Source organism: Hetaerina americana, unplaced genomic scaffold (assembly GCF_022747635.1).
Source record: "Hetaerina americana unplaced genomic scaffold, ioHetAmer1.1.p SCAF_1, whole genome shotgun sequence".
Lineage (NCBI taxonomy): Eukaryota > Metazoa > Arthropoda > Insecta > Odonata > Calopterygidae > Hetaerina > Hetaerina americana.
The window spans coordinates 82,387,251-82,409,013 of NW_027286069.1; the positions used below are offsets into that span (position 1 = coordinate 82,387,251).

The following is a 21,763-nucleotide window of genomic DNA, read 5'->3' on the forward strand; positions in this document are numbered from 1 at the left end:
TATATATATATATATATATATATATATATATATATATATATATATATGAACACTCACACGCATGTATACATTACACATACACACATTCATACGCATATATAAATTCTTTTAATATTTATCATATACTTCATTGTTACATTTTGGTTATGTCAATATTATTTACCATCGCGGCACTACCTCTGAATGAATAGAAATCAGGAAACGCAGGAAAAATATGAACGCAGGAAATTTTCTGTACGATTCATATGAATACCTCTTCCAACAAACGAATCGGTTCTCATCCGACTTCACCCCACTTCCAATACTCATGCTTCGGAATGGGCCGTAAACAATTACACGGCTGTCGATCCATTTTAAGTAGCTTCCCTTAGCTCGGAGTTCGCTGTTTTTTTTCGATCGAGGGACGGATGGGATCAGGCGAAAAAAAAGTGCCCGCCTTACTCCGTTGGAGTTTTGAGATTGAGAAGTCGGTTTTTACATCGGCAGCGCGGCGGCGCCCCCAACCCTCTCAACCCCCCCCTTCCCTCCACCCCCGCCTCCTCCCACCCTCGAAGAGTCCACGTCACGTACCGATTATGCTCCGGTGAACTCGGTGAGAGGTTCGGACGCATGCGCCAGCTTCCGGGTCCCTCTATTCTACCCTCAGCCCGGGACTTCTTGCCCTTCCTAACTCTATATCCCGTGGCGCAGAGGTTCGCCCTTCTCATTTCCGACCACCTCCCGCTCTCAAGTCATAACATATGAGTTTCGCGGCCATGTTCGACCGTTTCTCCCGCTCGTAGCCGTCTTGAAAACATACTTGTTTGTATGTTCTACAGAGAACGAATCTGATTTTTAAAATTATGCTTTTTTTTAAATCGGATAGCTCTGCTGGAAGTTCTTAATGCTTGTTAACCGCGAACATCTTTCCGCGATCACACGGAAACACTGCCGAAAACTTTTCGATTCTGTCCACGATGTGAGGGGTCCGCACATAATTCCTCTCTTTTATCACACGACTTTTGGACTCTAATGCGAATAAAATATTTTGAGCGCTGATTTTCATGCGAATAGGTTTGCATCCTGCTATGTTTTATTGTATACTACCGTTTTATACTTTTAAACTCCGCACTCATGGAACCACGTCAGTAAACGGTGTGCTCCTAAAAAAATCTTCCAGGAAAGTCATGGCTTCTTTACCATATTTACTGCAATACAGGGTGTTGGCGAAATATTTCTTTACAATCAGTGTTTGCGCCTTACGTATCAACTATGTCATTGAAGAAATATGTATGGATACATTTCCATAACAGCACAGAAGATGCCAGTGAGTGGATACGTTTAGCCATTAGTGTGTGATAATCGAGTTGGGGCCTGACTGCTTGGACTAGTAATTTAGGTACTTAACGCTTGCTCCGAAGGTCAAACGTATAGGGCACATGGTCATACACATGTGTAATCTGGAATACATGAAATCTGTATTGAAGACCTTAGTAGATCAGTCCATTCATGTATGCGCTATTTTAATGCAGGCAGTTTTTTTGTACTATATGTTTCCGTGTATAGACAATTAATATTTTATATAGAAATGAAATTTAAAATTGGTCTGTGAAAATTATCATCATTCAGACTCATGCATTACATGTAACCTATTTAAGTCCCTATTGAGTCCCTATTATTATTTCTCTGTTATGATGTTTGTTGCATTTGAAGGTTAAGAGTGAATTCAATACAACCAGAAACAAACTATGATTGAGGCAGGTTAGTGGGAACTACTTAAATTTCGTTACTTAAGACTTTTTCAACGGCGCATTCGTCACTTATTATTCCAATATGCACCTTCTCACTTTAAAATAAGGCAACTGCCTACCGCGCTGATATAGTTCGCAGATTCGACTGTTGCCGCCATCTGCCGAATTTTCCCGCAGTGGGCCAAGGAATTTCGAAAGTTACGCAGCAGATTTTATGGCACAGTCGCAAAGATTTTGGGAGTATCCGCGATTCGGCGAGATTCTAAGGCATCAATATTCTTCGCGAGGGCAGCGCACCGAGAGTCACGTAGAGCAAATCCTCCAGCGTACTAAATGAAGTGGAGAGGAAAGACGTGATTGCTGCTTGACTTTAGCACAGAGCGATATGAATGTATAATAAGATGATAACATTTAACGTGACCTGAAGAGCAAAGAGCACTGTGCATCATGTTTCAGTTTTTTCGTCTGTCTCATCTCCTTTTTTAGTCTTCCCGAAGGAATCTATATCATTTGTGGACATTTTACACTCCATCTGCTTTTTAAGGGGTTGATAGCTTATAAAACTCATGTCCTAGGCGTTACTCGAACCCGCGACCTTCGGGATAGAAAGTGGACTCTGTAATTACTCATCAAACCTGTCCGATTCGACCCCGTTTCAATAAAATTAAATTGCTCATAAACTTTCATTTCAATGGTATCCGTGATATTTTGACTGGGGTATTTTATTAGAGTACGCAAACACGGCGAAAGTGCAATTTTCAAGCTATTTACCTGGATTAGATGCGGGTCTCTCGCGACCTTTCTTGAGCCATCGGAAAAAATTTAAGCCGCTACAGTTATTTCACGAACAATTTAGGGCGAATGGTGTACGTGTCCTTGGACTAAACATGGTCTCGTCCCCTACCATATGGCTTCTTTATCTAACTGTGAGCTCTACACTATATTTATTAGCATGACCATTGCCTCGAGAGCGTTCTCCCACGCTGCACGAATTGCCCAACGCCCCTCCCCCTGCCGTCTGCAAATGACTGCCACGTTCGACTGACTACGCACGCACAACAAACAACTGAGGAGTGGGCCACCTTCAGAAGCTTAACCTCGTTATAAATGTTTTCGTTAAAAATTAAACCGTGTAAAATGTCATTTACTCAAAATCAATGGATTAATGGCGCCCCCTTGGACGCAATGAAACTCGTTTTCGTCAGTGTGGATCCTTAGCAAGGTGATTTTAATGTGGTGAGTGACGAGAATTATTGAAAAAAGAGGCGATGGATTCAGATAGGCAATGCTTCAACCGAAGCAGGTATGTTGATCTTTTTTTCCCCCGGAAAGTTATTGCATTTGCCGAAATTGCGGTTCTTTGCTGCTTTGAAACTGGTTCTCAGGAGCTGTTACGCTTCAGACTCAGAAAATAATTAATTTTTGTCACCACTACGAAAGTGTCAGGTTTTTTGACAAGGGTGACAGTTTTGACTCGGTAGCATTATGGGTACACGGTCTTCATGCACCCAGTGCGATGTTTCTCTGCTCCTTTTAAGAAGGCTAGATTTCTTTTTAGATAAAAGAAAACAAAACACCGCAAACCATGCGACGTGCCTTGGCCTACTTGTTGAGGTGGGAGGGCAACTTGTTTGAGCGCTATTCCGTGGGACTGACGACCCTTTCTGTTTACACACTGGGGAGCTTATTATATCCAGTTCTCTGACTTGTACATATGATGCCATGAATGAGGTCATAGGGATTGGAAATATATTGAATGCACTTATCTAATTTTGATATTTGTTCACCCGTTCAATGGAATAAATTTTTCAACACTCTGTCAATTTGGTTTCCCAATTGATAATTTATGAAGGCTACTAATTTTCTCCTCACTAATTACTTATTGAAAAGATTTTCCGGAAGCATTGAATGTTATTAAAAACGATTTCAAACGAGATAGGCCTAGTTTAGTATTTTCAAGAGTCTTATTTGACGAAAAAGAATTTTGTCGTATTGTTATAATTGAAATGTTTTCATCGACTATTAGAGACGGATGGCTACTTAAAAAATCCCAGACTAATGCGACCCATACAGTCATTTTATATCATTGATGGAAAATGTATAAAAGACCTACGTGTGTACAATTTTCATGCATCCATTCTGTGCACTTGAGGTGATGCACCGTGAATGACCAAATATGTCGATTGCCCCCCAGAAATACTCTTAATTCAGTTCGTAGAGGAGATATGTGTTAATGTACTTGCATGCTGTGAACCAAAGAATATAGTCGAAAATTTCAGGAATCTCTCAGGCTAACCTGAAGATAGTGATTATGAAAAGTGTAGGCTTGTGACGGCGGTGCGACGCGTCCTTCGTCTCCGAGGCATGTTTAACTAATGCTATGCAGTGTTATGTTGTAAGAACTGAGCGGAGACATGGAAGGATGTTTTGCGTAACACATTCGTTGCATGTCGCCTCGTGCAACCTTCATGGCCACAGATGATGATTCTTATAGCCGTTCAAAAAAAAAGTATCGTCATTCCTACCAACAGGTTTCAAAACCCCACAGTCCCTGTTCCAAGGTGAACCCATCTGCTTTTCATCTTTCTTATTTTCATTTTGAAAAAAATAGTATCAATTTAATTTTAAATGGACGAGAACGGGATTTCACGACCCGTGTGAAGTTCCCGAATCCAGTGTTGATGTGCCCGAAGTTTTATTTACCGGCCAAAACATTGATATGTTTCAAGTAGATCGGAAGGTTATTTTTCAGAACATTGCAAGCAATTACATCCCATCGGTCGAACACTTGAGCCAGACGAATTAATCACTTAGAGAACTCTGCGGCGCCAACGCGTGAGTCCGACAAGCGACCGCCCAAGCGTGAAGCGTTTCCCATCCGAGCGAGTCCCGCCACCATCTCCCAAATTCCGAGTTAATCCCCTCGTAAGTTCATCGCACCGCGCTTCCTTTATTTTTTTCTCCTGAAGCCCCCAGGAAGAATAAATCTTGTAATTAATAACGTGGAAGCAGCGGAAGCATTCCCAATTTACTACCATTCTCCGGAGTATGAATAGCCTTGCGGCGTCAAATTAGCGAGGCTATTTGACAAACAATAGAAACACGACGCGGCGACTCTCCCCAACTCGAGTATTAAGCTATCCGGGGTGGGCGGGACTTGATGGCGTAGGTGGAGAGAGGGGGAGGGGATTAAAGTGGCCCGCTCGTGTATCGCGCGGGTCGTAATCCTCACGGGTGGCATTTTCAACCCGTCCCGATGGAATATATCTTGTTAATTTCCGCGAGAAATTCTTTGCGAGATTTCTCAAGGGGTCCTTAACTTAGCGCGCCAAAGTAATTCGCAGGCTTCGCCGCGAATGTCAGAGAATTGCAGTTTTTTTAACGAGCAATGCCAATAAATATATCTCTAGCGCTCATTATAAATTCTCATTTGACATCCATCTTTTTAGGTTATTTTGAAAGAAAATTATCTGTAGTTGAGTGCGTTTTACATATGTATCCATGAGAGTGTGAAAGTTAAACGCTCCGGAGTTTGATAATACTATCAACATACGTGTGAATTATTGCATAGCTTACGTGTTAAGAAACTTGAACAATCCTCCCAATGCTGCGGTTTTCCGTTGTTGTCATCATGAATATCCTTATGCTATGATATCGAGTCGATCACAGCACTCAACAAATGTGAATGCACGTGGCGAACTTTATTTTGACAAACAAGTCTGTTACCACGTAAAGTAACTTGACCGGCATCTCTTCTAAAGGGTGAACTTTAGATTATGGAAATAATATTGCTCAGTTAGCTTGGTGCTCTACTAAGGATAAATTATTCAGGAATGAAGAATATTTTGCTGTAGAGTGAGGAAAACAAGGGTAGAAATGCGAAAATTCACTCCACCTTAATCCAAAAGAAGTTACCTGGTTCTCGAGAGTAGGTAGTGACGGATGCATCCCCGAATTACCGACATATAATCAGAGGGAGGTTCACCTCAAATCATGCACAACTAAAGAGAAAAATTGTTAAAGAAATTGAGAAAAATTGTTAAAGATTATTGCTGTGCCAATAATTCGTCTCCGAAGGGGAAATAACAGTCACAGGCTTAACTAGGTGGAACTCCTTCATGATGAGACTAGAGAAAAAAACTTTGCTATTCCACATGAAAAAGTTTAATGCATTAAACTACCATAGATCCAATGCTGCTCATGATCATCACCTGATGATGATGCGCAGCATTAAAACCATGGACGTGTAATATGTTAAACCTTTTTATGTGGAATGGTAATTTTTTTTCTCTGCCCTCATCCGAAGGAGACCAATGATTGAGATCTAAATCTTTTTGAGAGAGTAACTGGTATACAATATTATGTTTACAATGGAAGATAGATGTACATTTCCTCTGACTTAAAATTTTTCAGCGTTCTCTTAAGAAAGCTTATTAAAAGCTTGATGAATGAGACTACCTCCTCCTCCTATTTCATCTGTTCAAATACGACAGCGTAAAATCGAAATTTCTAAAGAGCATACCACCGTCACTGCATTAATCAAAGCGGAGGTTGAATGGCTAGGTGATGGTAGAGTTCACCCAATACCAAGTCCAACGGAGTGTGGAAGTCAGATATCAGGGTAGGGGGGGCTCTCTCCTATACCTCGTATTGTTTCCAAGCAAGATATGGTACCCGAAAAGTCACACAGCCTGAGTGACGCTGAGGGTTACTCAGAAGTAATCGAACTCGAGCCCTCCGGTGAGTAGCCTAGTGTACCACCAACTGGAATAACACGTCCTAAAGGGCGCAGGACATAAGTATGACTTAACAGTGGATTGCTTGCGTGCGCACTCGCCTACATTTTGGGGTGATAATACGCATACTCGTATGGCATCATTTACGCGTGTTACTAATGTGGCGAGAATCGGAAGCCCTTGGGAGAACACATCCGTGCCAAAGTAGAGGAAACAGTCAATCCTCATCAACCAATTCACCAGGGTCAGTAATTACGATATCTAATTGGATGGCTCAAAAAAGAGAAGTCGCCGAAGAAGGATTGAATAAACGACTTCCTCCTCAGGCAGTGATAACCGGATGGTGCCATTATTTTGCCGCATCAACGGCATGGACTTCCTTCCATATGATTGCCAAGGCTTTCTCCTTTATTGTAATAAGCAAGAGTTTATGCTGAAACATTATCTTGTACAATGAGGAAAAATTCTGGCGCATCAACTCAATTAATTAATTTTATTAATGCATCAAAGTTAATAATGGGCATTAATTGGACATCTTTTCATTACCAAAGCCAAATTGTAGATGTGGCTGTTGCCTTACTTCCAGTTAGAACGATCAAGTCTAAAAGGCCATATGAATTTATGGGTGATATAAGTTTTAATAAACCATATCTTATCAATTGCAGATGTAATTAATAATCAGAGCGCGTTGGTATGATTTTCCCGTATTGGTTAACCCAAAAAATCTTAGGTAGAAATAGCTCATTTTATCGATGTTGCTAATCTCAATTACGGTTTTCCTCGATGGGAGAAGTTGCGAATTGAACACCGCCGTATTGCGTCCGATCCAATATTGAAGCGCTGGCGTCCAAATAATGTTTCTATGTAAATAATAGTTCTATTACTCTATCACTTGATTTTTGGATGGGAATAGTGATGTGTTTATCACATCCATCTAAATTTTTTAATATCTCATTCTTATGTGGTTTCCTCAATAATTTTCCAGTTTACTCATGATTCATAATGATAGAGTATGGGCTTTTTAATTAAAATGCAATCGTTATATTGATTATATTGATTGATTCCAAAAAATACGCATTGTCCATATTAGTTCTCAAAGAACCCCCAACAAGAATTCCCAACAGAAATCGAGTGACTGAAGGGTCAACCAATATCAGTTTTTTTCGGGGAGGGAAATGAGCCATCGTCTATTTTGGCACGGAGGTCGGCCTTGGGAAGCATCTCACTCGGTGACGTCATTCAAGAATGATCATCCCCGATGTTCCGCAAAAATTGATGGTGGAACTCTCTTTATTTATCCGATGGAAAACACATTATCCTTCGACTCGCCTACTCCACCACCGCCAATTTAATCAGAGAACGTGACTTAGTCTCCCCCTGATAATTTTCCAGCGAGAATCGTTAACCATGAAATGCGCTGCGTGCTCGCGCGTTGGACGCGCACATTTTGGAATTACGGAATGCCTTTCGTAGTTTTAAAATTGTTTTCATGTTATTATTCTGGCAGCAATCGGGGACAACGAGGAAACAGGTTACCACGCGCTGCATCGCTGACTCAATTTGTGGGATTAGAGAAGGAGGATTAAGATAACATATCAATTAGTAATATTTCTGTTTGCGATTAATCAACCTTGTGAGAGCACTTAATTTTACTTCAACTCATTTTATCGAAGTAAATATTTAGCCATATTGTAAGTTTTATGGATTTCGAAGGCATGATTTTCCGAATTCCGGCTGGATGAAACTTGTTTGCATCGATCCCATTGAAAGTGTATTGATTAATTAAGCACTTGTGGAAAAATGAAGTACAATGAAAGTCATTCAGGCATATGGGGATAATCGTGAAGTTTTGCCTATTATTCTTAATGACTTCATCCTAACTGATAAAACTTAAGTTAAAAACTTGATACGGCTGCACCTGAATGGCATTTGGATTTTTTTAAGGGTGCTTATTATCCTACCGATAACTACTGAGTTGTACTTAGTTAACATGTAGTTATTCAGGACTTAAATATCAGGCTAAGAAATGTATAATTATGATTTCCTTTTGCCACAAAAAATTTAATTTCTTGGAATAATCATTTTTCCCCATCTGGTGTATTGGCATATCGCTTGAGTAAATAATTAGAACTCTAATTTGATTTTCTACTGGTTTCGGTGATGATACTTGATATTGTAAACACCCTATGTTGATTCATGAAGCCAGTTTTTTCATGGCTCCGAAATGGGAATTGCTCTACATATCTTCCGGCCGGAAACCAAAATTTAATATAATTTCACTTGAATTCCTGATTTCGTACATGCTCATTTTTAATTTCAAAGTTCATTGGCTTCTGCCAATATTCAACATATCACATATTTATACCAAAGTGTTTCTGTTAGTGTTGTACCGTAGGATCTAATCGTTCACATTTAGTTATGTTTTAAGGGAGTTAGGATAGTTACATTGCGTACCCCTAAACCATATTATTTGAAGGGTAGTAGAATCTCTTTAGTCATTGATAAATTGACTAGTTCCAAAAAAAATCAAGAAAAACTCTCTGGGTGTTTATACACATTTCACTGGTAAGAATAACCATAGAATTTTAATTTTCGATGATGTCTAGCTTGTTATTTTTTTAACAAAATTTTGACAAAAATCATGCACTTATGGGAATTTTTCTCCCAAATTCAAAAGGAATAAAATAAAAACGTTTTCAGGCCTCTGGAATAGTTAGATTTATAGAAGTCAGCTGCCGAAGTTGCTCTAAAGTTTTCATGAAACATTTTATGGTGACATAGCTCGGGTCGTAATGAAAAATAGCCTGTCGTTGGTATATTTTCTCCCCTAAACGCATATGAAATGTTGTCGAAATTCAATTAAGGATTCACCCTCGAAGTCCGGCTTCTTCTTCACTTTCCGGAAGCATGCAATACGATCGACCTTCTCGTTCGGCGGCGTATAAATTGATCCTCAAAACAATGCCAGCTGTCACCATCTACTTGCGTGAAATTGCCATACGCGGATGGTTCTCCCTCACCTAATCTACCTTCCTGCCGTCTTCCAGGTTTTGCACCTGCGACATTCGATAATGTGACTCTCTTTTTCCGGCCGAATGACTTTGCTTTTCGACCCACCCTAAAGCACATCGTCATTACGCCATTATTTTGGGTGTTCCGTCATAGTTCTAACCCCCCTCCCCCCGAGGGAAGCGTGCTTCTCGACATTCCTAGCCCCCTTTCAGCCTTGCGTTGTGCCCTATATAATCACTGTGATTAGTTACACGCATGGATTTCGAACATACCCTTGAACATAAAGGCAATATATAACATTATTGCATGGGAACAAGTGACAACGCATGAAATCATTGAATTTCACCAAATAGCGCTATCAACATTACATTTTACTCTCAGTACGATGAAATTCGGAACTCCAAAAGTTTTTTTCAATTAACGTAAAAGATTCCCCACTCAATGTACCCGGCGGTTTTGGGAACAAAGACAATGAGGTTTTCGAGAAAGTGGCAAGCTAAGTTAAAAATTAAAATGGGAAGTCATGAACTAGGGCAGGTGTAACAGTTAACCTATCTTGAAAGTGTTTTGGACCAAAATGGTCGCAGTAGTTGGGGCATAAGTTAAAGAATTGCGCCAGGCAAAGAAGCTTACACAAGGTGGAGGCAGTTGATGACAGGGACATTGAGTAAGTAAGTAAAGAAAGAATTAGAGAAAACTTTGAAATGGAGAATGGTTTTTAGTGGCACTGAAACATGATCGTTGAAACAAGATGATAGGAGGCAAATGACATGTGGCTGTGGAGAAAGATGGAAAGGGTGAAGTGCTCAGAAAGGAAAACAAATGAGGTAGTGCTGGTTATGGTGGGGAAAGAGAGATGAAGGTTGGTAGAAATCCTTGGTATTTGTCAGGATTCGTGCTTGAACACCAAAGTTGCAGAGGATATCGGTAATTCTTTCAAGTTTTATAAACTGTCCCCGTCAAAATTCTAAACAAGACTGACAAATGTGCGCAGACCTTTCTATGCTAAAAAGGAATGCGCTAATACCGTTGAATTTTTCAAATCTGTAATCCCTTTGCATCATCATCTTGTAGCCCTCTTTAATTGCCGCTTTCACCGTCCGTGAGCTATTGTTCTAATTGTATATTGGTGTAGGCTGTTGGTGTCTTACATATTGGAGGTGCATATTTTCCCTTTTTATAGTGACTATTTTCCCTTTTTATAGTGACTTCTTTAAAATGAATTCTACACCATACTCATTGACCGCTTATCTGAGGTCAATTGGTAAATATTGCTGTAATAATTATGATGAAGGAAGTTTAAGCACCATTTAATGTGTGACCCGCGAGTTTGAGGGTTCAATTGTAAAGATAGAAGGAGCTCGTCAGAATGGAGTCAGCTTTTAAAGTGCTCCATTTTGTTCTTGTTGAATGCTGCCCGGAACGCATTATCGTTAAAGACTTGAAATATTACGGTGACCTGGTGGGAAGGAGGAGAGGCAGCCAATAAAGCGGTGGGCAGACGATATTCCCCAAGCCCTCCGCCGCGCCGGTTTGGTTTGGGTTGGTGGGTGTTCTCCAAGGACGAGAGCGATCTATCGCAACGATTTACGAGGACGCAAGGACGTCAGGGTGTGGCTGCACCCCGCTCTCCCCCATCCCATCCCTCACCCACCGTTCCCCTCTCGCAAAGTCTTTATTCATAACAAAGTTCACCACACCGAACTCCTTTAGCCTTTAACTCCACGATATGCTCCGGTCGTTCCACGAAACAGCCCCCCAGAGGCCCTCGTTTTCACACCAGATTCTTGACGGCGCACGCGCGAATGTGAATTTAACGATGGAAAACTTATTTCGAAAAAAAATTAAAACATACCACCTTTCTTACCCCTGTAATCACAAGTCCATTTTCGATGTCTAAAAATAATAAATTATTTATAAATGTCAGCGTTCCAAACACAATTGGCTGCCCGGCGGATATGTGAAATTGCACAGCGTTAAATTTGGGTTCAAGGAACACCAAACACCAAAGGTATTATCTGGCATATTATCCATGACTTCGCACGAAGTTTCTCATGTAGCCTGCGGGTGGTGAGTTCGTAACTGACAAAAATTGCGCCTCAGGGGATTGACCGATCCCTTTGTTATTAAAACAAAGGTAGCCATCCTAGAAGCCTTGGAAATGAATTATCATCCAACCGTAATAGCAATCGGTACCATATTTAGCAAATGACCTTTGCTCTTCTGGCTGCTCAACTTTTTCATTCTTTCTCTAAATGCGATCATTTGCCGCAGATATGGTCTGTGATTGATAAATATTCAAATGAAGCTAATTTAATTCTTTAGAGTGAAGGGAACAATTTGTTCTGCTACCATCCCGAGTCAATTAAGTTGTTTAATTTAGAATAGCAAAGTTTTTCTTTTTTTTTTTTCTGAGCCTTATTCGGATGCCATCTGATAATGCACCTAAATCCACATAATGCCCCACCCTGAGGGCGCGGGTTCAAATCCCGGCGGTGTTGAATATTTTTCAGAGGTATCTCGATCCCTACTTGAGGTGCTTTGTGGAGGGCACTTTGAGGGAGTACGCCGTCCGTCGGATGGGACGTTAAACTGCGGACCCCTTGGCGCCTTTCGTAAAGAGTAGGCTAATGCCGACGCCGGGTTTCTCTCCACCCTTCATCCTTTCCTGTCCATCCCCTATGGCGCAAATGACCTTAGCTGTCGGTCGCCTCCCCTCAAAACTACTACTCCACATAATGCCTCGCAAACCACCTCAAGGTCGTGTGTTGGGGGTGGTCGAGCCCCAGTCATACATGCACAGCTATTAATTCATACATGCATTTACAAAAACACTCGGACACATTCACACATATATGCCGATAATAATTCATATGTCAGTAAATATTTTTTTAGAAGCAAAAATATTCGGTTGCATTTTTTATGGTCGTGCCAAGGAAGTAGGAATACTTGACTCGGTTTAGTGAGGGTGTCTATCTTTCTTATTTTATCTCTGTGGTCGAATCTACCAATATAATTTGGTGTCATAATGATTTCTTCTGTAGCCTTCTAAAAGTCCATGTCTTTCTTGCCTTCTCTGTTCGTGAATCAAGGGGCTTTAAGCCTAATTTGCCCGATGTACTCAACACTGGCCTAACTAAAGCCGAGAAATATCACTGATGCATGTATCCTTGGGTGTTTGCCCTCTCCCTACCCTTATCTCTTCGCATATCAATTGAAATAGATCATACTACCTTGATCAAAAAGTTCCCGGAATTTATTCAGAAAATTAAAAATACAAGTTTATTCATCTAAATCTATATTGTCCCCTTCAAAGTAATCCCCATCGACTGCAACACACTTATGCCAGCGCTTGATCCAATCCTCGAAACATTTTTTATATTCGGTTTTCGGTATGTCCATCAGTGCTTCCTGCGATTTTTCCATTACTTCCTCTCGGCTGCTAAAACGCGTTCCCCGTAATGGTTTTTTAACTCGATTGAACAGAAAGAAGTCACAGGGAGCCAAATCAGGTGAATTCGGTGGCTGTTGGATGGTATTTGTTCCATTTTTCGTCAAAAAATTACGAATAATGATAGCACTGTGCGACGGTGCGTTATCATGGTGCAAAATCCACGAGTTTTCTGCCCACATTTCTGGTCTCTTTCGGCGAATTGCTTCACGCAAACGTCTCATAACGCCCAAATAATACTCTTTGTTTACTGTCTGGCCTTCTGGCAAAAATTCATGATGCACTACACCGTTGTAATCCATGAAAACCGTCAGCATTGCCTTCTTTTTTGACTGAAAACGACGTGGTTTTTTTGGTCTCGGCTCATTTGGTGAACGCCATTCACTTGCCTGATGTCTGGATTGCGTGTCGTACTCATAAACCCACGTCTCGTCTCCAGTAATGATCCTTTTGATGAATGTGGGATCGGATTCAGCCTCGCAAATCATGTCTTTTGCGACGTCAACACGGTCTCTTTTTTGCATGAAATTGAGGTCTTTCGGCACCAACTTTGGTGCTACACGACGGAAACCCAAATCCTTAACCACAATGTCTTGGGCGGATCCATAGGCAATGTTCAAGTCCTCCGCTATTTCTCTGATGGTTAATTTGCGGTTATTGACCAACATTTCTTTTACTTTATCAATTTTTTCACCGACTTTCGATGTCGATGGTCTGCCACTGCGTTCATCATCTTCGATTGACTCACGACCACTTCTGAACCGCTCGTGCCACTGGTAAACGACCGTTTTTTTTAGAGAATCGTTGCCGAAACACTTTTCCAACATTTCCAACGTCCGTGCGCCACTAAATCCGTTTTTTACGCAAAATTTAATACAAGTTCGTTGTTGCAAATTTAAATCCATTTCTGCAATTGTAAAAAATCGCCAACACACACAGAGATAGATGTACTCTTGGCTACGTAACTTTTGCAAATGTCAAGTTATGACACTAAGATTTAAAGGGAATATCAACAACAGATGTACCAATTTAACAAAAAAAACAGAACTCAAATCGGAACGATGGGAGCGCCACACGGTGGTTATTCCGGGAACTTTTTGATCAAGGTAGTATGTGACTTTTTACGGATGGGTAGATGCAGAACTGTAAGAATTTTAATTACCGATTAGTCTTAATGTATTTGAATTTCAGCAATAAATAGGTTATCACCAAATTTAGCGCCTAAATGGGGAACCAAGAAAAAGTTTCAATTTCTTTGTTAATTTAATTGTTATGAAATTATAAATGATGAAAAAATTATTATTAATTGATGTAGTCATATTATTGATAATAACGATAAATGGTACACTATACTAATATTAAAGAGCCAGTTCTTCTCATAGAATAGTAATGTCTCAGACCAATATGCCCAAATATTACTTTGTAAATACATTTGTCAAACTAGTCGATTAAAATATAAATGTCGCATATCAATGAATAAAGCAATATAGCGGATTCTAGGGATAACTTTTGTCCATCTCCCTCATGCAAAAACAGCTCTTTTCGAAGTGTTGTTTCATGTTTCTAAAAACTAATGTCGCTAATTTTAGGAATAGGAAAAAAATAGTATACAGTATGCATAGATACTGCATTCGAGGAAGTCAAGTTCCCTAAAAATCTATAAAAATCATTACTAAATAATGTTACGGAGAAAATGTTGTCGGCTAAATGTTTCCTGTTTTTGTCTGGTGATTTTCGTTTTATTCGACGGCAAAAACTGGAAAGAAATTTGAAAAAAAACGTAAGAAAATGCCATTAGAACGCTTCATTAGCCCACAAACCTAAAAGGCTGCTATACAATGTTTTAGTTATCATTTATACACCTAATATATGTCCAATGATAATGGAAATAATAGTTAACTCTTTTATTCAAAACATCTTAAAGAAATTGACATTCTCTCCATTAATGTTTTCCATTTGGACCATATGTAAATATTAAATTCGCTTCAAGTTTAATCTTAGAGGTACATTTAACACGGAAAGGAAGATGTGGTACTTATCAATTAGCTAACCAACATGGCGTGAATGGTATATAAATTTTCTGTCATTCGACCGCAAAACTCACTCGAAAAAACAATGGCCCGAGGGAAACAAACTTCATCCTCGTGAAAACACGATTTCGCGGCCGCAAACGCTCGAAAACCAGTGGATGTGTGCCCCAAGGTCCCTTCTTAACCCCCACGTAATTTTAAGTTTGTGGCAAGGCTCATTTCCTCCGCCTCCTGAGGCCGCCCGGCAGTAGGCACCATCCCGTCGGATGTGAACCGCACTTCCTCGAACGTCTCCCTTCCATCGCCCCCGCACCGTCTCAAACCCCTTCCCTCTGCACCCTCCCCGGCCCAACCAACCCCCCTCCTCCCTCTCGTGTTGACTCCCACTCACTCGGTTCGCATTCCCCACTCCATCACATCCACGCGAAAAGCATAATATCCTGAGGTTCTTTCTCTCGCTCCCTCCATCCACGTCGTATAAATCCGAAACCTCCCCTCTCAACCGCCTCGCATCCATCGTTGACTCACCAAATCCCTGTAATTTCCTCTCTCCCTCCCACCTTCCATGTTCCCTCCACTCACTCCTACCCCTTTGATCCTTATTCCGCCGCATTCCATGCACATCATATCCTTAGGACCCATTGTATTTATGCCCTTTGTTCTTCATTCATTCTACCTCTCCCAACTTCCTTAGATGTCCCCTCTTTTATGACTCAGGTGTTTATTAGCAGGCGTTCCAAAAGTGTATATTTGTTCATCTAAGTCCACATCAGACGAAGCGTGGGAAGATTTATGGTAAGAGATAGAAAAACCAAACTTTAAGGGAAAGAACAACCACAGTTTTAAAATAAAAATAAGAACAAAAAACAAATATGAAAAAATACTATTTTTTAAACATAACTATTATTGAATGGAACCAGCTGCCTGGAGGTTTGTTTGAGCCCTTTCCATCCAATTTTAGGAGTTTCAAGAGTAAGTGTAAAGCAGCTACTGGGTGATAGCCTCGGAGCGTTGTGTGTATGGTGTGAACCTGGCCCATGCGTGATGGTAAACGTGCGGTCGGCAATCTTTGAGTGTCATTGTAAATATGGACATTGTGTCGCATATCTGTTCTTCTTGTGTATGTATGCATGTGCATTGTTAGAGTGGCAGTTGAGCAGACTTGACCGTTTCCACCAGGACAATTGCAACGAGATGTTCGTTTATCACGAGGGCGTGTGGCATGTCAAGTCGCCAGTCATAAGTGTAATTAAGCATTCGATATCATTTTATTTTTGAATAGTTAAAATTGTTGTGCGTGGTGTTTTACACTGTTGTTTTTTGTGAATTGCATGAGATGAAATGATACCTTGTATATTTCTGCTGGCCTTTCGATTTCCCTTCTCGGTGAGGTCTCACCTAAAAACGCGGAGCAAGAATTATTCTCTCAATATCAGAGTTAAACTCATACGATAGAGAAGTTTTGATTCAGCATATAAATTCCGCACTTCCAGTGGCTCCCTGTTCAGCATTCATCATATTAGTATGACGGTTTCTGTTCATTCATAGAGATTTTTCACAAACGAATATCTCGTTCCAGAATTCTGTTTATTTCCTAAATTAAGTCCTTCTGCGTAAAGTCCCAAACGCTCTACGCGTATTTAAGTTACGGTAATGCCTAGTTGCCCAAATGCCTAAATTAAGGCAAACGCGAAATGAACCCTCTCCATAAAGTTTTTATTCAAATAAACTGCTCCGCTATTCGTTCGTTGAAACATTTTCTTTAGTGTAGATCCGCAGATGTTTCTACGTTTTTCCCCATGCTGTGTCCGCTGCGTCGGTTGTGTTCCACCTTGATTTTTTTTCAAAGAGTCCATCCGGAAGCCTCGAGAGACTTTCTCCGTGATGCAATATTTCGTGGTTTTCTACCGAAATGAGAATCTTCTCTGCGCCGCTGTTAATACATGACCACTGCTGGCCGATTTCTTCTCCGATCTCCGAGCTTAATGAGGTGCCCGCTTCGCAACAGTGGGAGATTGTGAATGAATGGAAGATGCCAGGCGGTTGAGAGGCAATTTCCAAGACTCTCTTCCACGGAGAAAATGTAATATTTTTTTTTCTCCCCGAAGTTTTTCAACCTAAGTTCAGAATACTTTCAGTTTCCGGTGGCAATTTACTTCTCAATGAACTGTGGGCAAATTACGGCCTTCAACTTAAAAACATCTATGTTCAGTCTAGTAATACAATAACTCCACTGACTCTCTTCCAAATCTGCCATTCGGAAATTGTAATTGACTACTGGCGCAGTTGTGCACATCTCAAATACCTATTTCGCTGTTGGAGAGTCTGAACCAATCCCAGCTTAAGACGGATATGTCTTTTTTTCTGATATCGAAATATACAGGTGTATGTGTATGAAATTCTATATGCGTTTCTGTAATAGGTGACTTCAGCCAATAAACACCATATCGGAAAAAACAGTGAACGGAAGAACCTTCTATTCTTTAAAAAATCTTCTGATATGCCTAGATTGATAGGCCAGAATTTTATGTTCTTCTTCAATTTTTTATTATAGTCGTAGATGTTCAAATGTGTCAAATCTCTCATTCATAAAAAATGCAAAAAAATTGATGAGGACGAATGGATAAGTTGAGGAAAAATATGAACTAATATAATGCTCTTGTGAAAACTCTAAACGATTGAAGTTATTGAGGTACATGTGTAAAAACAAGCTAGTTTTATCATTTTTCATGGCTTCAGATGTCAAAGTACTATATGTTTGCAAAAGCAATGGTTGAAAAACAAAGTCAATGTGGATAAATACAAAGATAATGATTTCATTTTAATTTTCACGAAATGTTTAAATTTTTCACAAGGTTTCACACAGCGGCAGTGAAACACGTAACGGACGACTGTCCACGTACGGTGCGATCTTTTCAGTTTCAGTCCGTGGTCTTGCACTGCCGGGTGAGCTAAGCCCTGTCGCAAAACTGCCAACTCTCCCGACTCCCCACTCTTCTATTCATCCCTATCCTCTCATTTCCTTTTCCGGCCTACCCCCCTCCCTCGTGGCAAGGACACCTGGAAAGGGCCTTCTTGGGGGGAACATTAGGCACAGAGGGGTTTGCCAAAACGCTTGCCGACGGTCGTCGGGGAGGCAATGCGGGGGTGGAGAAGAATACGCGAGTGAGGCAGAAAATGAAGAGGGGGGATGAGGAGGAGGGTGGAGGTGTAAGGGGACAGGAGTGGGGAAGACGGTCGCAAAATGCAGAATGGGATTCCTTGGGAGACAGAGACGAATGGGGCACGGTCGTGGGAAGTGTCAAGGTGAAGAGGAAGCCAAGAGTTTTCCCTGGCCTGACGGTCTGCACTTGGGTGCAAGTGGTGCGTTCTGCTCGAGAGTCTTGTTTAAGAGCGATGCTAAAATGTAGAGAATTCACCCAAATTATCACTGTCTGTGTAATCGCTATATTCACAAATGGACGCTTTTGCATTTATTTAAACCTATCCCAGTCAAGGTTATTTCTCATTTACATAATTCCTAATAGGCAGATGAGGAAATGACCATCGTCAGGATCCGATTTTATATTCCATCACGCATCGCACTAATTAACGTAGAATTAATTTAATAAAAAAGGATGTCCTCGTTTAAACATCAATTGGGATTCATTTAAAATGAAACGGAATGTTTTTATTTGGAGGAAAAAGTGGCAGTCTATTATTCTGGCTACAGGTTTATATCTGAGTTTAGGAATTGAGTTTTCTCATTGGATTTGGTCAACATTTTTATATGTTTTGGTGAAATCGGGAAAAGATTCGAGAGCCTCGACGCACGTCTCTTGTCAACTCAAAATTTCGCGCTTTACGCCTGACGGCCGAATTTTTGAGGACCCCGAAATCCCGAAGTGAAATCTCATAATGCACTCGTCGGTTATTTAGGTTGGAATTTTTTCCATGGGAATTGGACTGCATTGGGAGAAGTATTACCCGGATGATTTCTGAGGGTGAAAATAAAGTAAAAAGTTCTGCAGCAATGCGATTCCGGTTGGTTGGACTCGGAGCGGGCGGAGATAACGCTGAATTTTTGCGAGGAGCGAGCCAGCCCCACCATTGCCGCCCGAAGGGGTGTGGGTTTTTGCTCGGGAGGAGGAAGACTAGGGGGAGGTGGAAGCGAGGGAAGAGAGAATAAGAGGAAAAGACGAAGGTCGCGATGATTCAGGATTAGCTCAGTGGCCTCCCGCGATTACCTACGCCCACACACACACACACCTACACACCCAAGTGGTTTTCGCGTGGCGAAGAAAGGTATGGGGGAAGGGACTTCTGAGGAATGCTTGCGGAACGAGAAGCAGTTTGACTCCGAAGAATGGCAGGCAGGTGACAAAACTTTCCGGGTGCCAACGACTCCCGAAGACCTTGGCTTCCATGCCATCACCGGAGGGTGAATTTTCGCACCCCCATGCACACTCCCTCCCCGGTTGTTGGTTTCCTACGTCCCCTCGACACGACAGAAATGACCGCCAATGGACTCAGATCGCTCGTAATCGTTGCCTCACGTGCGGTGTCCTGGAGGATTCAAATGTCAATGGGTGTTGTGTCCAAAAGGTCAGATGATATCGCGACCGATGATTTTGCCCGTCCATGTGATTTCGCACGCAATTTCGTCGCATTGTTGGCGTAAAAACACTTTGGGGCTGGGAGGTTGCGTGCTTTCCCCCCCTATTGTTAGCTAACGACGGCGACAATAATGAATTTCCGTTAGCATTGACTATTGAAAGCACTCGAATAAGAGTTCTTGTGGATGGTTTTGTGAATGGACGACCTGTAGTGACCGTGTCCTCAGCTGTACTTATCTCTACTCGACCGTTTTCAGTGTGTTTTTCTCATTCATGACTTTAGAATGAATCCAGCCAACCTCCCACCTCCAGAACCCGACCACAATGGACGCAACCTTGTTAAATTCAATTACTAAATTAAATAGGGACGACAAAAAATATTCGCACCACTAGCACGTGTGTTGCTTAACAAAACGACCCATTTTCTTCTCAATTAAATTTGTTCAGAGAGCTAATATATCATTGTCTCGTCGTAGTTGAGAAAAAATGAACAGAAGAATGAAGTGCGAAACAGCTGGCTAAGAAAAATCAGTTACAAGCGTTAAGTCAACTGGTTTTTGTCTTAACTAACCGAAAATGAGTCATTTTGGGCGCTTAGAACAATCAAGAGCTCATCAATTCAATTCAAGTTTTTACAAAATTTGACGAACTCCATTCTCAAAATAGCTGTTTTCGACCCATTTTTTTACTCAATTAAATTTGTTCAGAGAGCTAATATATCATTGTCTCGTCGTAGTTGAGAAAGAATGAACAGAAGAATGAAGTGCGAAACAGCTGGCTAAGAAAAATCAGTTACAAGCGTTAAGTCAACTGGTTTTTGTCTTAACTAACCGAAAATGAGTCATTTTGGGCGCTTAGAACAATCAAGAGCTCATCAATTCAATTCAAGGTTTTACAAAATTTGACGAACTCCATTCTCAAAATAGCTGTTTTACAAAGTCAAAATTGCTCTCTGTATCTCAACCTTCAGAACTTCCTAGTCATGTAGGTTTTGGGGCAAGGGTAATGTTTATTTAGAGCCCATTCATACGTTTAAGATAATTAGAAACTTTTTCATAATTTGAACTATTTAATCTCGTTCATTTTATCACAATTCATCTTAAAAACAACAAAACATTAATTAATGTTTCAATAAATTTCGCCTTCGCCTGTATCTGAGAATCGGCTTGTTACTTGACATTTATATGGATGGGACTGCACAATTGCTTCAGGAACTTTTGCGACAAGTTGTATCTGAAGAAATTGATTCTCAGCCATCATCGGCACGTCTCTAAATCTTTTTCTCCACGTTTCCATAGTTTTCTGTACATAGTAGATTATTAATTTTTAATTGAAACAAATATTTTTCGGTAAAGAGCGCCTATCTGTGGTTTGGGAGATCTACATCTATGATTCCACCTGCCTTAAGATTACTTCATAAAGAATAAACATTTGGCAGAATTGACTTCAGGAATCCCCCATTAATTCTTAGCGACGACTATTGGCAGATCACAAGGTCTGCATTCCGCTAGCTGCAAATCGTCGCACGTACCGCGTAGGTGTTTACTTAACCTGTACCATCTTTTATCTCTGACAAATTTTCCGCACTCATTGCAAAAGGAGGGAGGTAGTGAGAATCTTGAAAATGCTGGCTTAAAATATTTTCTATCAAGAGAAAATTGTATCAAATTGATTCACTTGCCTACATTTAAAAAGAATGTTTTGATCTGAGAAATATTGCATTGATAAAACTCAATGAATTCATGGAATTTTCTCTTGACACATGTTAGGCACCCCGCAGGGTATGATGTGCACGGAATGTGGGTACTACATCCAACTGTGCCAGAGTCTTCCTGTTGAGGATTAAAGTGACTGGTTTTAAGACCGGTTTCAATCGAACCAAATATTTTTCTGCTAACTTTTCGTCACTTTTACGAGTGAATGCCAGCGCTTAAGGCGATTTAAACAGGAACTACGGAATGGTACAATATGTGGAAGTGTACTTAAACTCAATAAAATGCTGTGCTGAGTCTCTTTTGCCAAAAACATCTCCTCTTGAAATCGACTAAACCTTTAGTTCCGCAGTCCCCAATAGTAAGTCGTCTATTAAGGATTTTAGTATATTAACAGATCATAAACTTAATTTCTATGACCCAACCCAGGCATTAAAATCAAAGTTTTGTCTCTTTGAGTACTCCTTTCACGTCTCGCTGTTTACTATCTCTTAATG

The 21,763-nt window shown here is 40.7% G+C and overlaps 1 protein-coding gene across 4 annotated transcripts in view; it reads left to right on the forward strand.

The window, feature by feature from the left end:
• The window catches only part of pio (zona pellucida domain-containing protein piopio), a 233,877-nt gene that overhangs the window by 188,594 nt on the left and 23,520 nt on the right, over positions 1-21,763 (forward strand). The gene's annotated exons all lie outside the window — the stretch shown is intronic.